General features: G+C 41.5%; 1 protein-coding gene across 11 annotated transcripts in view; it reads left to right on the top strand.

Annotated features, from left to right (window-relative positions):
- EVC2 (EvC ciliary complex subunit 2) overlaps positions 1-13,752 on the top strand; it is a 150,040-nt gene that overhangs the window by 80,047 nt on the left and 56,241 nt on the right. The window lies entirely within an intron of this gene.

Below are 13,752 nucleotides of genomic sequence, written 5' to 3'. Positions count from 1 at the left end.
CTTTTAGTCAAGGGTTCTAGTCCCAACCCTTGTGTGTGATCTAGACCTGAATGATGTGTTGCTGTGAATGTGTTCAAATAAGATCTTGGTTATTTTCTTTTCTCCCAGCCTCACTCCAGGTCATACAAATACATGTCCAAACTTCCATGTTTGATGTTAATATGTGATCTGCTTAACTGGATCATTTAGTTTTAGATTGATGCAGCGTCTTATGAGTGTTTCGGCCAGTTTCCTTGACTGATGGGAACATGTACAGTTAGACTTATTAACAGACGCCCAGATTCTGCTGCTGGAGGATTATGGCTCCCACTGAAGCCAGCAAGTTTGGGGCTGATTATAGATCCTTTACTTACTTACTTTACTGTAGGGTGAAGAGCTGGATATATGGTCTCAAATTGGCATGCATAAAAGTTTTCCAAAGCAAAGATGGTCTCCACAGTTGACTGAGCTTATAAATACTATAATTGGTATAGATCTTTATTAGCAGACAAGCCACATGCTGCTGGGAATATTAAAAAAATAAATGTTGGCTAAAGTAATAAGTAAAAATGAATTGCAGAAAAAATATTTATTTAACTGCTTTGGGGTATTTCTTTTAGATCATATAGACTCTGGGCTGATTCAGATATTGTATTTGAGGATACCGTAGAAATATCCCTGAAGGTTATGTGGAGGCATAAAAATGATGAACTGGTGCTGGTGAAATGAGCAGTTAAAATTATGTGACAATAAAGAACAGTTTGAGGGAAAACTCTAGCTAGTACCAAGAGAGCTGCAGCATCTGCTAGCCTGGCATGTGGTGAAACGACTGAAGAGTATGCCGGGAAAGTAGAGTGTGTCAGTGTTCAGGAAAGCAAATTACTAATTTTTCTGTTGATCCTGTGCCCGTATCTTTCTTTATATATTTTAGACATCTATACTGGAGCCAGCTGTCAGTCATCTGGGTGACACGAATTACAGAAACAAATAGAAAATAAATTAATATAATCCAAACTTCACAGCCAGTAACAGGAGCATGTAGACATATTACTATTTAAATTGTTTTCTTTCCTGCGATTGTTCTCAACTGAAAGGTAAAAATAATAGAAGATTTAGAGTAGGGCTGCCAAACAATCAAAAAAATAAATCGCAATTAATCGTAGTTTTAATTGCACTGTTAAACTATAATAGAATACCATCCATTTAAATATTTTTGGATATTTTCTGTATTTTCAAAGATAGGCTCAAGGTCCTGGACTTCAGCTCTGCTTGGGGCTCGGGGCTCCGGGCTTCATCCCCCATAGGGCTCGGGACTCCGGTCCATATGGGGCTCAGGGTTCCAGCCCAGCACTTCATCCCACCTGTGAAGCTGCGCACTGGGGCTTCAGCCTCCCCTCCGTCCCGCCGCCACCGATGCCTCTCTCCCCATCCAGAGGAATACGATTAACGTGTTAAAAATAATGTGTTAATTTTGTTTTCAGTTCATCGCAGGCATTAACTGTAATTGATGGACAGCCCTAGTTTAGAGGCCCAAAGGAAGACTGATATGCGGTACCAGATTTTTTTTTCATAGTTTCAAATTTTAAACTAAATTCTGAAAATTAGAGACACTTGCAAAACAAAGGCCTGGTCTACACTACGAGTTTATATTGAATTTAGCAGAATTAAACTGCATTAACCCTGCACCCGTCCACACAACGAAGCCCTTTATATCGATATAAAGGGCTCTTAATACCGGTATCTGTAATCTTCCCTGACGAGGGGAGTAGCGCTGAAATCGGTATTGCCATTTCGGATTAGGGTTAGTGTGGCCACAATTCGATGGTATTGGCCTTCGGGCGCTATCCCACAGTTCACCATTGTGACTGCTCTCGACAGCAATTTGAACTCGGATGCACTGGCCAGGTAGACAGGAAAAGCCTCGTGAACTTTTGAATTTCATTTCCTGTTTGCCCAGCATGGAACGCTGATCAGCATGGGTGACCATGCAGTCCCAGAATGAAAAAAGAGCTCCAGCATGGATCGTACGGGAGATACTGACTCTGATCTCTGTATGAGGAGATGAATCTGTTCTATCAGAACTCCGTTCCAAAAGACGAAATGCCAGAGCATTTGAAAAAATCTCCAAGGCTATGATAGACAGAGGCCACAGCAGGGACTCAACACAGTGCTGCGTGACAAGCGTAACGGAAAGCCAAAGAATCAAATGGACACTCATGGAGGGAGGAAGGGGGGACTGAGCACTCGAGCTATCCCACAGTTTCCGCAGTCTCTGAAAACCATTTGCATTCTTGGCTGAGCTCCCAATGCCTGAAGGATCAAAAACATTGTCGCGGCTGGTTCAGGGTATATGTTGTCAATCTCCCCCCCTCTCCACCCCCAGGAAAGAAAAGGGAAAAATATTGTTTCTCGCCTTTTTTCAATGTCCCCATATGTCTACTGGATGCTGCTGGTAGATGCGGTGCTGCAGCTGAACAGCAGCATCCCCTTCCCTTCCCTTCCTAATGGCAGATGGTGCAATAGGCCTGATAGCCATCATCATCATCTCATGAGTGCTCCTGGCTGGCCTCGGTGAGGTCGGCCAGGGGCGCCTGGGCAAAAATGGGAATGACTCCCAGTCATTCCCTTCTTTAAGCTTTGTCTCCTGGAGATTCAGTCCTGCCTTGAATATCATAGCAGCTGGAGGCTGCCTCCCCCCCGTTTTATCTCAATAAAGTCAGTGTTTCTTATTCATGCATTCTTTATTACTTCATCACACAAATGGGGGGATAACTGCCATGGTAGCCCAGAAGGGGTGTGGGAGGAGGGAAGCAACGGGTGGGGTTGTTGCGGGGCACCCATAGAATGGCATGCAGCCCATCATTTATGCGGGATGTCTGGGGCTCAGACCTGGAACGGCTGTCCTCTCTGGTTCTTTAGTAGGTTTGACCGATATTCTAGGCAGGACTGACTCTACCTTTAGACAAAATGTAAAGAAGGGAATGACCTGGCGAGTCATTCCCATTTTTCTCCATGCGCTCTCGGCTGACCTCACCGAGGCCAGCCAGGAGCACCCATGACAGCAGCAGATGGTACAATAGGACTGGAAACTGTCATTGCCAATTTCCAAAGCAGCAGACGGTACAACAGGACTGGTAACTGTCTCTGCTAACTTACAAAGGCAAGTGAATGCTGCTGTGTAGCACTGCAGTACCACGTCTGTCAGCAGCATCCAGTAGACATACGGTGACAGTGAAAAAAGGCTAAATGGGCTCCATGGTTGCCGTGCTATGGCGTCTGCCAGGGCAATCCAGGGAAAAGGGCGCGAAATGATTGTCTGCCATTGCTTTCACGGAGGGAGGATTGACTGATGACATTTACCCAGAATCACCCGCGACACTGTTTTTGCCCCATCATGCATTGGGATCTCAACCCAGAATTCCAATGAGCGGGGGAGACTGCGGGAACTATGGGATAGCTACCCACAGTGCAATGCTCCGGAAATCAATGCAAGCCTCGGTACATGGACGCACACCGCTGAATTAATGTGCTTAGTGTGGCCGCGTGCACTCAACTTTATACAATCTGTTTCCAAATACCGGTTTCTGTAAAATCGGAATAATCCCATAGTGTAGATATACCCAAAGTGACATTACTCTGTTATTTTGTGTGACCCTCCTATAACTTCAGATCCCTGCCTCACACACACAGAGCATGTTTGCTTTCAGAAAATTGGCAAGACCTATGTGCTATTTTTTCATTCCCTGGATGTTGATATTGTAAAACTACACAGTATAGTAGTTCAAAACATTCTCCCGAGTTAGGCAAAGCTGAGAATCATGCCCAAAACCCAGAAGAAGAAGAATTCCATGGAAGGTTGGCCAGAATTTCAATCTTTAATTATAAGGGGAATTGGGGAATATTTACAGACCAGAGCATAAGAAATATTAAGAGCAAGAAAAGTCTGAACCAAAATGCTGATCCTTTTAAATTGTATCATTAATCTCCTCTTCTTTTTCATCTTATCCTTCAACTCCCGCTTCTCTAATTACAGATGTCGATGTTCCTTTATCAAAACCAGTATACAGTAGATTAGGTACTTTAAACGTATACTTATGGATGGGATTAAAGGGAATTTTGAGATGCATAATTGTTTGGGAGAAGAGGTGGATGAAATAGAATACACAAACAAATTCAGAGGTAGCATAAAACAGGCATGACATAAATGTTGTAAAGGACTTTTAAAAACAGAGCTTAATAGAATGTTTAAAATATATTGGGTAAAAAGTCAATTGAGATTCATGTGAAAAAGATACTGTAAGAATGTTATGAAAATAAGTAAATGGTGGGTTTCAGTTATAAAAACAGCCGCTCTAGGACTATAGAGAAAATTTCAAACAAAATCTAGAGGCCAGTATTTTGAAACGTGGCTGTCTAAAGTTAGCATTTAAATAAGAAGCCTGACTTTTCTGAACAGCTCAGCTCCTTTTGAAAATCAAGCTGCTGATTTGGGTGCCTAAATACGGATTTAGGTGCTTAACTCTAGGTATTGGCAATTGTGTTGGTCCCAAGATATTTGAGAGACAAGGTGAGTGAGGTAATATCTTTTATTGGAACAATTTCTGTTGGTGGATGAGAAAGCTTTTGAGTTGATCTCTTTTTGCCAACAGAATTTGATCCAGTAAAAGATATTACCTCACCCACTGTCTCTCTAATTCTAGGTATACAAGTTTGAAAATTTTGCCCATAATATAGTAGGCAATGATGGATATTCAGCTGTCTCTGGGCCAGATTCTCTCTCCATTCTGCCCTCTTTGCATCACTCATTGCAAAGGGGCTGGAGTCTGGCCTGGACAGCCTACTGAGAATTCTGCTAGGCGTTAGGGAGCTCTCAGGCAGCATAAAGTCGGTGTAGTTGGTTCCTGTGTCAACCATGCCCCTTCATTCCCCCCATACAAACACTGGCTTAGGGGTTGAGGGTGAGTGTAGCTGCATTCTGCCAAATCTCAGCTGGCCCCCTTAGGGAGCTGGACTGAAGCAGATGTGATCTGTGAATTAGGGATCTGTAACCAGCTATAAACAGCTCCTAGTCTGCTACCCTTTCCCTATGCTGAATGTGGAAGAGAGTCTGACTGTCTTTTACAAAGAAATGTTGTACTTTGTACATGGTTCCCTAGATGCAAGGGGACAGGTGTGATATCTGATTAAAATATAATTACGCAAGCCATTATTTCTACCACTGGTATATAATTGCAATGAATCTTATACAAAGTGTAACGCATGGCCAAAAAGGGTTAAACAGCTTGCAGGCTAAGGCTCTGTCTACACTTCTGACATTACAGTGTGACCGCAGCAGTGCTGTGACGTGGGTAGGATAGTCAGGCTTCATGGCCAGGGAAGAGATCGACCGAGGGGTGGTAGCTTTATCGCTGGGAGTGCGGCTCCCGTCAATAAAGTGCTGTCTAAATTCCTGCTTTTCAGCGCTGAAACATTTGTCCCTCGGGGTGGAGGGGATGTTTTTTCACACCCCAAATGACTAAAGTTTTATCACTGAAAGTGGCAGTGTAAACACAGCCTCACTAACCCAAAGTGACCTTTAAAGACATGTTAGAAATGTATGCGAATGGAAATTAAGGCCGTTCATGCTAAATAGGCTAGAACTTTGAAATGCAAACCTATATTGTTAGAAGTGATACTAATTGTGTGTATCTTTAATTCTAGCCTTGTAAACAGACAGTTCCTGTCTGTCACTATAGCTACTAATTCAGAGATCAAAAGGGAATATTAACATTTAGATGAATCTTGGGTAAAATAATGTCATTGTCTATATGTCTCTTTGAAGTTTATAATAGACTGCCTAATGGATAAATTGTCCTATGTTTATTTGTGTAACTAATTACTGGTGGTGTTTAGAAAGCAAATGGTTACATCAAAAGCCTATTGTTTAGCCAGGACTGTGTGGTCAAGTGGCTGCTAGAACACTGTATAAAAAGACCCTGGGGTCCTGATCCTGTTCATCTCAGATTTGCTTAAGGTTTCATGCAGGGAAAGCCTAAGCCACAAGGATGGAGATCCCAGTTCTAACTGGATCGCCCTGAAATATAACCATTGTACTATAACCTAGGGATTATTTCTGAAAGAACTCTTTGCAACTACAAAGCTCACCATCTCTGCTATGAATCTGAATCTTAAGAATTGAACTCATGTCTGTATGTATATTGATCTTTTAACCATACTCTCTCTCTTTTGTTTTTTAGTAAATTTTAGTTTAGTTAATAAGAATTGTCTGTCAATAACCTGGGAGGTAATGTGTCCAATCCTTTAGGATTGGTAGAACCTTTTCTTTTATATGATGAAATAAATTTTCAGAAATCATCATATTTGACTTAGATACCTGAGGCTGGATCACTTTAAGGGAACTGTGTTGTTTGGACTTCTGAGTAATCAGTAAGGTAATAAAGAAGCTGTTTTATGCTGTCTTGGTAAATCTAAGTATTGGAATATCCACCAGCTTTATAGGGATTGTCTGCCCCATTCTTTGCAGTTCACCCTAATTGAGTGACTACAGCTGGCCCCCACTGGGAACCCAGTCACAGCCTGCTGCCCTTGCCCTATGCTGAATGTGGAAGAGAATCTGACTCTGTCTTTTACAAAGACATGTTATACTTTGAACATGGTTCCCTAGAGGCAAGAGGACAGGATTACCATATCTCTGGTGAAAACAGGACTTTCTTTTTTAAAGAAAAGAAACCAATTCTTGAGTTAAGTTATCCAGGAAAAGAATAGTAGAGGCTGGAAAATAAAGAACCACCAAATCCCAAACCCTGATGATTACAATGATGAAAGGTGTAAATAAAATAAATAAATTGCTCTGCAAATCACTGGCCTCACGTAGGTATTTTCCAAACATCAAATTTGCTGTTGTGAATCAGACCATTGCAAGGCATCCTACCTTCAGCATTGGCCAATACCTGACAGAGAGAAAAATGGGATTATGAATCAATTCCCCATCCAACAAAGCATCTAAGCAGTCACTGGTTTGCTGTACAGTATTTAGGGGAGAGTAATTCTTTTGCATCCCCCACATGCTTATTGTGGTACCCACAAAAACATGAAATTCGATTACCCCCACATGTTATCTGTTGTAATAACATTATCTAGCTCTTGTTTAAAATCCATCCATACTCCTTGACTTGATTACCCTCTATGGCTGTGAATTCCCCATTTTGACTATTGCATAGGCTGAATTTTCTTTCTTTCTATTAAATTCCCTTAGTGTCCCATTATTTTCACATTATGGGACTATGTAACAGCAAAGTGCTTTTCGGTATTTCCTTATGCCCTCTATCATTTTGAATTGCCCAGTCAAATACCCTTTAAATCACCCTTTCCAGATTGAATTATCCTAGTTTGGGGAGTCCCTTACTCATGTGCATCTTTTCCAGTCTTTGCTATATCTTAAAACGACCACAGTTGAACCCAGCACTACGGAGTTATTATTATTTTATTTAATAGAAGAACTGATAGCTATGCCTATAGTTAAGGTTACTTGACATATTTAATTCTATATATCTGTATATATGGTAGTAGAACCTAAAAGCTTCAATGAGGGCAAAGCCCCATTGTCGTAGGTACTGTACAACATATAGTGAATGGCAGTTCCTGCCTCAAAGAAGTTTAAAATATAAGAGATAAGACACAGACGATGGGTGAAACAAATAAGCAGGTAGCTATGTCTGAGATACCTGAATGAGAAAAATAATAGTGTCACCACATGTGATAGATATTGGTCAGGTCACTTAATGCACTTTGGGAAAGTGTCCTAATAGTAAGGTGATAAGAGTGATATAAGAAGCTGTATACAGTAGAGTGGAATTTAGCATAGACTAGTTGTATGACCAATGCATAGCCAATCAGTAACAGTAATTGCAGTAATCAGAGGCATGTCTACCATTGTGCAATATGTCACTGCAATATTTTATGCTGTTGTCTGTCCTTTAATGCATAGAGCTATTTTATTTGTATACATGCTATTGTGAGCAGATATCTTCACTGAACTCGCCACAATCTAACCTCCTCTCTTGCTTCAGAAGATTCCACAGCTTCAGTGCCCATCAGCATATTAGGAGTTTAGACCACTGCTGCTAATGCACATTATCTTACATATATGCAAGTTAAATGTCCTCTGCCGTCAAATTGTCCATTTCATTTATATGTTTAAATCCATCCAGAGTTTCTCATAATCCTCCATTTTACTGAACAAATCAACTTAGTGTCATTATCATACTTTACCACCTCCTTTTACTTTTTGTTCAAAATCTATTTAATAATTTTTGTCAAATACTGGCAATCACCTTGGTACCCCAACATTTGACCTTTAGGACAGCCTTCACTGTAACTTCCTTAATTGCTTTACTGGTTCGAACTGCATGACTGCCCTTATCCATTTATTAGTCATTTTCCTTAATAGTCTCATATGAGAGACCTTTTCAAAAAAGCATTCGGAAAAATCTAAGTGAATTACATTCATGCTGCTTTATCTACCATTTTGTTAACATTTCCAAAGAAATCTCATAGTCAGAAAGCGCTTTTTATCATTTTCCTTAGGAAAAAAACTATGCAAGGGTTGACCTGTCCAGGGAATACTTGTCCAAGTGTTGTACTATTTTAACCTTACTGGAACTCATAATAACCAGTTTCTCCAGCAGCACAAGGAGCCCCACCATTCTGTAATTCCTGGGTTCTAGATAGTCAAAAAGGCACCAGATTAGTGACTTCCCAGTTTTTTTCATAAACAGTTGCTATTTTTAAAGTGCTATGGCTTCATTTCGCCAAGAACTCTGCTCCTTCACACTTAATTTCCTTCATAACTCTTTGATAACATCATCCGCTTCTGGCAATTCACTGGACTTGAGGAACTCACATTGCAGTAAGAATTTATCCATAGATTTCAATCTCTAATAAGACCACTATAATTTCCTGTGATATGTGGCCTTAAATCCTACCATCATCTACAGTGAAGTCCAAATCAAAACATTTCTCTTACTGATCTCTTTTAGTAGTGTACTTTTTATTCTTCTCCATTTAAGTGGAGTCCATTGCATCAATACATATTTCTCCAAACAGTCCTTTGATTTCCCCTTCCACCAGATAGAACTGGGTAGCTAACCTTCCCATTGTTATCATCATTGCGTCAGCAGAGCATAAGCCTTTAATCTCTTGGGGCCTGACCCCACCAGGTACTGAGCACTTGCTGTCTGCATTATGGTTAATGACTTGCTTAGCACCTCTCTGGGTCTGGATTTTACTATGAGGAATTACTCGTTGCAATTCTGATCTGGACATCTGCAGAATACTGATCCAGTTGGGTGAAGTCCTGGTTCCACTAAAGTCCTTGGCAAAACTCCCATTGACTTCAGTGGGGCAAGGATTTCACCCCTTGTTTCTATCATGTGGGCTTTCTAATCAAATAGGTTCCATCCCTTAGTCATGTCCACACTGGAGTGATCTTTCTAAAATAGCAGTGGTTTCCTTTACTCCTTCAGATATAATACAACTCTATACAACCTAACCTACCCGTCAGACAAACTATAGTTTGAAGTCTGAAGCCCTTTCACTATTTTTTTAAATTGTCACTCATACCTCGAGTTGTCAATTATACTGGGCATTCTAGCTGGCTCCTTTTTTAGTTTTGTCTTTAAGTCTTGAGCATTAGCCTGGAGATGCTTTCATTTTTGTCTCTTAGAGGTATAACCATTATATTATTAGTGTTATTTAACTGAAAATCTGCTTCTGCTTGAACTGATGGCTACACCTCCTTGTCTCTATTGTTTGTGTCATGGGAAACTCAGTCCATATTCCTTTTTACTGGCCCCTGTGGTTGTAGTACCCACAAGTACCTACAATTTAAGTGCCTTTTAAGATTTTTACATGTAAAAAAATTCCACAGAATAAATCAACATGGAACTAATGAGATGTGTGTCTATCATCGTCCCCATCATCAGTGTGTATCTATCACCGCCCTGGTCACTTAGCTGGCATGTTACATCACTTTCCCCCCACCTTTCATCTCATGGCCCCAATTCTGATTCCTGCTGCAGCCCCTTTACTCCACTCTGGATAGGGATTGTAAAGGGACTGCAAAGACTCCTGGGTAATTCCCCCAGCACAAAATAGAGTAAAGGTATTTAAAAGTAATATCTTAATTCAGTGGTTCTCAAAGCCAGTCCGCCGCTTGTTCAGGGAAAGCCCCTGGCGGGCCAGGCCAGTTTGTTTACCTGCCGCGTCCACAGGTTCGGCTGATTGCGGCTCCCACTGGCTGCGGTTCGCCGCTCCGGGCCAATGGGGGCTGCGGGAAGGGCGGCCAGCACATTCCTCGGCCCGCGCCGCTTCCCGCAGCCCCCATTGTCCCGGAGCGGCAAACCACAGCCAGTGGGAGCCGCGATTGACCGAACCTGCGGACGCGGCAGGTAAACAAACTGGCCTGGCCCATCAGGGGCTTTCCCTGAACAAGCGGCGAACCGGCTTTGAGAACCACTGTCTTAATTGATTATTATTTTGCATAGCTTGCTCATCCTCTTATCTAATCCCACCACCCACAAAACTACTTTGTTTTCCCTTGTATTTGGCACAGAAAGGAGCCTAGATACAGAACTTGCAGTTCCCAAAGCTGAAGGGAGGCTTGGCACTGCCCAATCTATCTGCCACATCATTGGAATTTATAATCAATTAGTTTCAAGCAAGGACAAACATTATTTGGCTTCAAGTAGAGCACGTTGACAGCTGGTGGGATTGCTTTGAGGGCTTTTTCCCCACAGAAGATTTTTTTTTTAAGGTGATAGATGGAAATTGAAAAAATTGAGTTCTGCAAAACTTGACAAACCTATGTGATAAAGAGGGAGGCTGAACTGAGCTCCCCATTAGAATTTAAAGCAAGTTTGATAGGCAGGGGACAGTGTTCTGTCACTCATTTAATTGACTTGTTTAGCCTAACCAAAAGCAGGCTGAGGGGAGATATGATTACTCTCTATAAATATATCAGAGGAATAAATACTAGGGAGGGAGAGGAATTATTTAAGCTCAGTACCAACGTGGACACAAGAACAAATAGATATAAACTGGCTATCAGGAAGTTTAGACTTGAAATTAGATGAAGGTTTCTAACCAGTAGAGGAGTGAAGTTCTGGAACAGCCTTCCAAGGGGAGTAGTGGGGGCAAAAGACATATCTGGCTTCAAGACTATGCTTGATAAGTTTATGGAGGGGGTGGTATAATGGGATAGCCTAATTTTGGCAATTAATGCGTCTTTGACTGCTAGTGGTAAATATGCCCAATGGCTTGTGATGGGATGTTAGATGGGGTGGGATCTGAGTTACTACAGAGAATTGTTTCCCGGGTGTCTGGCTGGTGAGTCTTGCCCACATGCTCAGGGTTTAGCTGATTGCCATATTTGGGGTTGGGAAGGAATTTTCCTCCAGGGCAGATTGGCAGAAGCCCTGGGGGGTTTTCGCCTTCCTCTGCAGCTTGGAGCATGGGTCACTTGCTGGAAGATTCTCTGCACCTTGAAGTCTTTAAACCATGATTTGAGGACTTCAGTGGCTCAGACACAGGTTTGATACAGGAGTGGGTGGGTGAGATTCTGTGGCCTGCGTTGTTCAGGAGGTCAGACTAGATGATCATAATGGTCCCTTCTGACCGTAAAGTCTATGAGCCTATGATTCTGTGACTGTAAACTTTCAAAAAGTAGATGGAGAAGCAAGTGCTGGCTTTGAACTGGAGCTCTCTATTCACTTTGGGCAAAATGCAAATGCCACACAACTAAATAAATATTCCTCAACTTTGCTTTAATTTGATTATTTGGGGAATTTGAGGTAAAATCTAACTTGAAACAAATGTGGGACAGCTAAATTCATATGGAAAAATCCTAGGTGAGCATGGAGACAGGCCACTCCCAACGTCCTCACCGCCACCTGCCAGGCACTCTCAGCCCTGCACTCCCCAAAGCAGGTGAGAGGGGAGCTCTGTGGGGCCTGGGAGGCAGAGCGCAGGGCTGGAGACACGGGGCGTAGCCAGGTGATTCCTGGGGATGTCCTAGGCTCCTGGGGCTCAGCGAGCTTGACCGTACTGGCCCTTTAAAGCTGCAGCTTCTGCCCTTCCTAGGTAAATTCACAAAATCAATGGGAATTGGTCTCAGTCCTTTCCTGAAAAGGGCTGAATAAAGGACTATAAGATTTGGCCCATAGTCCAACTATTGAAGTGTGTTGGAGACTTTGCTGGGACAGAGGAATGTGAGCCCCATATGTTATTAGGTCCTGATTTTCAGAGGGGCTGTGCATGCACAATTCCATTTGAAACCAATGTGAGCTGCATAGTGCTCAGCTCTTCTCAAAATTGGGTACTTGGAGACTAATTGAGGAAGGGTTTGAACAAAAATCCACAGTGTTAGGGATAGTACTTTCCGCCCAGGTTCCATTTTGACTCTTTTAACCTCCTTTTAGGGAATACTCATTTAATATTTAATATTTAGTATTTAATATTAGAAATATTTCTCGTGAGTCATGGTGATAACTGTGAAAATCCAAAATCCTAACCTGGTTGATTTAAGATCCTCCTTTATATCCCTAAAGGTATTTGGGGAACTCCTGAGTGACAAGAATAGCAGCAGTCTTTATAATGCAATTAGAATTGTTCATAGGGCGAGAGAGATTTATCTGACTGTTTTATTGCATCTAGTCCATGCACTCATGTGAATTAGACAAGTCAATGGAGTTAGACTGGTGTCATAATCTTGCAAGTCAACCCCGAATCCAAAAGAGGTCCTATAAGTGTAAAACTGGGAAAGTTTGGTCTTTGGAGTGGCTATATTTCTCTATTCATCCAAAAGCCTGGTGATTCTTTTGATTTATTTTGAAAGTTATAGGAGAAGTGAGTGAAAGTCTTCGCACAGGTTTTGCTAACTATCATTTGTAGTGTGTATAAAATTATTGTGCATGTGTGATAAGATATATGTATAATATTTAATATGTTAAATGTTAACATATTAAATGTTAAATATATATATGTGTAACATTTAATGGAGACTTTACATTTTTAGACTATAATGTATAAATATAAAACATGTCTAATTTGAATAGTCTATACAATACTCTTCTTTTTCCTTGCATGAATCCCATCAAATGGGATCCATTCTACAAGTCCTCTCCTTCCAAAGTGCTCTTTTCAGTGCTGTATCCTCTATCACAACACATGCTAACATGTTTTCCTTTATGACATACCTCCACTTCTTCTTGGGTTGGCCTCTCTGTCTTTCTCTTTCAGTCTTGAGTGGTTGTACTCCTTCCCACTAGTTGTCAGGACTGTGCTTGACATGACCAAACCACCTGAGCCTGCACTCTCTCATTTTTTCATTTATGCACATTACTTTGAGCATCTTCTGTCTAACACTAACTCTATCTGTGTACGGGTCTCCATGGTTTTTTTTTCTCCTTCCCATTCCCCCTTCACACCTCCATTTGTTTATTCATCTCTTGCCTATTATCTATATGCTATACTGTGAGTTTTCTGAGGCGTGGACTGTCTTTGTATTATTTGCTTGCATAGCGTCCAATACAGTGGGATCCTGAGCCTTGCAAGAGGCTTTGAGCAGGGGGTTGGACTAGATGACCTCCTGAGGTCTCTTCCAATCCTGATATTCTATGATTCTATTAAGCATTACAGCAACAGAAATAAATAACTGTGTGCCTTTATACAAATACATGCTCTCTACTGTTAAGTATTCAAGGTAACCGGTATTAA

This window comes from Mauremys reevesii, linkage group 5 (genome assembly GCF_016161935.1).
Source record: "Mauremys reevesii isolate NIE-2019 linkage group 5, ASM1616193v1, whole genome shotgun sequence".
Classification (NCBI taxonomy): domain Eukaryota; kingdom Metazoa; phylum Chordata; order Testudines; family Geoemydidae; genus Mauremys; species Mauremys reevesii.
The sequence above is the reverse complement of the archived record's forward strand: the minus strand, read 5'-3'. Positions and strand labels throughout refer to the sequence as shown.